We start from the raw sequence: 3,044 nt of genomic DNA on the forward strand, positions 1-3,044 counted from the left end.
GTTGGAGGGTTTTCTTGCTGAGGCAGTAGTGAGGTTTGTTAATTTTTCGGCATTGTTTTGTATGGTAGGATAGTTTCTTAGGGGGATGATAGGTGGACATTAAGAGTTGGATGAAGATACATTCTCTAAGTCATTTGTTTTACCTAAATCTATTGCCTATATAAAAAGGGACAATTTCTCCCTATTTTCCTAGAATGATCCATCATTTTTTTTCCAGCTTTGCCTACCATCTAGTGGATTTTCCCTTTGTGTTCTCAGCTGTCAACTCAATGGAGAGTTTAAATTTTAACCACTCTGTTCTAACTTTTGAAGCCAATCTCTACCGAATGGTCCAGCCAGCCATGCCCTTTATTAATTTTTTTTAAAACAGCTGCACCATCTTGACCAAAATATTGGTCTGTTGATTGTAACACATCTCGTAATGTTGAATTTGGATCGTCTACTGCCCGGCAGGACCGTGCTGCCCTGACACGGGACTGCACGCAATCTCCGCCTTACCCCTGCCCAAATGCTTTGCCCGAGTGAGGGTAAGGCGGTAACTGCACGCAGCCCCATGTCTAGGCAGCAGGGTCCTGCCGGGCAGCTCGGCAGTAGAGGATCTGGATCACGTAATGTTTTGGGATGAAATTTATCCTATTGAGTCCCTAAGAATCTGAGCACCAAATTCTGTGGAAAGAAAAATGTCCAAAGGTGCTCAAGAAATACCTCTACAAAGAAATTGTGCCCTATATAAATTTTGAGTTTTAAACCTTGTTAAACCAGTAGTGGGTGGAGCTATATTTTAGATTTGGCCCTCTAACGACCCTAATCCATTGATGAGAGACTCATGCTTGCTTGGCCCACATGCCTATCAAAAGCATGGAGGGATGGTTGGGTGGGTTTATTGCAAGTTAGGGAATCATTGATGGTTGGTAGCCTCCACACTCTTGACAAGCACGATGAACTAGCAGTCACCCTAGTCTTGTAAGCAGGGTTTTAAGAATCGGGAATCGGATGGGTGAATTGGTTGACTTGGATCACAATTGGCTGTGACTGATTCCGATTCTAACTGATTGAATACAGCTGTTTCAAACCTAAAAACCTTAGAAACTCCCTGTTTGATTCTGATTTGATCTGAATCGGCATCAACACTGACAGATTCCTTGTTTTAAAACCCTGGGTTGTAAGGGGTTGTCTATCTTCTTGTTCGGGGTAGTCTTTCATTTTAAGTTCAAGGTGAAACTTCCATAGAAACCTTCCTGTCTTATCCGGTGAGCCAGGTCATTGGTTTACACATAAGACCCTTTGATTTCTGATTTCTTGTGCAGCCGACGCACTAATGTCAACATTAGCTCTTCTCAAGGGATAGTGTAAATTATATCCCTTCTCTTACACTTCCATGTCATTCTTCCTCAATGGGACATTAAGGGTGTCAATCCGGTACGGTACCGGTATTTGGTACAGTTTTGATATGGTACAAAAATCAAATACCCCATATCATTACCGTATTGTACTGGATAAATGGTGAATTTCCCATACTGATATTGTACCGACTTGACCTGGTTTTGGTACAGTTTTTATGCGGTATGGTATTCAGTACGGTATTCGGTATTATACCTATATATGGTATTCAATATGTTATTTTTTATATATAAATTAATAAAATTATTACATATAATATGAAATATTAAAATATATTATATTATATATATGAAATACATAGTACGGTACCATTTTTCCATATTGGTACCATACCGAATTGTATGTGGTACAGTATAGTATGATAATATGGTATGGTATCGGTTTTCGGTACCGGATTGACACCCTTAAATGGGTATTCTCAAAATTAGCCTTGACAATTAAGAAAAACCTAATAGCCATCACTTTGGTCGGAAATTTGGCCGGGCTGTTGCTTGAATCCCACATGGGTTAGTGTTGTGGCTGTGCATCGGACCTTTGCTATAGCAAGTGAGGGTACTGTGGCAAAGGTGACGATGATTATTGCAGTGAACTTTGGTGCAACACAACTACTAATATTGTTGTGGTGGCTGACATTGCGACGCTAGTCTAATCCAGTCTTGCTTTGTTGCCATTAACACCTTATTACAGAAAACCTCGGCGAATGCCTATTTTATATAGACTTCTGTTGCATAAAAGAGAGAAATTGTACCTCCAAAGATTACCGTTATGACTAGGGAGTCCAAGTTTGGCCCTATCAGCCCCCAAGCCGGCCTTGGCCTGTTCTGGCCCGTCCTAAGCCCAAACAGGGCCAGGGCTGAGGAAAGGCAGGTCAGGGCTGATAATTTCTAGCATTGAGTTAGGTGGGGCCAGGCCAAGGTTGAAGCCTTGGGCTGAGCCAGGACCTGTCTTCTTCTTCTTCTCCCTGGCCTGTCCTAGCCCATGTATCTCCCTTCCCCCTGCCCATGAGCAAGGCCAATTAGGGTAAGCCCAGCCTGGTCTGGTCTTGAGGGTGGGTCAATAGTGGATTTTTCAGGTCCTGAGTTAGGGTCGGGCCAGGCCTAGCTAAGGGGACTTAGGGATGGGCTGATGTTTTAAAAAGCCTAGCCCAATCCGACCTTGTTGCGGCCCTAGTTATGAGGATAATACTAAAGTACATGTGTCTCACCGACAAGGGATACTATGGCCAAGAGCCACACCAACTATAATGGAATTATAATTATAGGTCTGCCTAAGACAACATTGATTTTATTTGATAGGCTAGGTTCTCCTGATTTTGTTCAAGACTAAGGTTATAGGTTTCAGTATGTATTGATCACCTGTCAATATCATTATTTATACGATACGGATTGGTTGATACCTGTATCAAGCGCAAATTCAAAAGCAAATCACTTTATTAACTGATAGATATCACCACATTGAATGATCTCCCGAATGATATGATATTTGCGCTCCACATGCTTGTTCTTCTGATGAGCCCTAGGTTCCTTAGCTTGAGCAATGGCTCCTCTATTATTACATAATAGGGACATAGGGTGTCTAACAAGGTCAGGTACAACCAATGTTTGCAATCTCAATATTGGGATCCGATTAGCATATCAGATCGG

Source organism: Telopea speciosissima, chromosome 3, assembly GCF_018873765.1.
Source record: "Telopea speciosissima isolate NSW1024214 ecotype Mountain lineage chromosome 3, Tspe_v1, whole genome shotgun sequence".
Taxonomy (NCBI): Eukaryota; Viridiplantae; Streptophyta; class Magnoliopsida; order Proteales; family Proteaceae; genus Telopea; species Telopea speciosissima.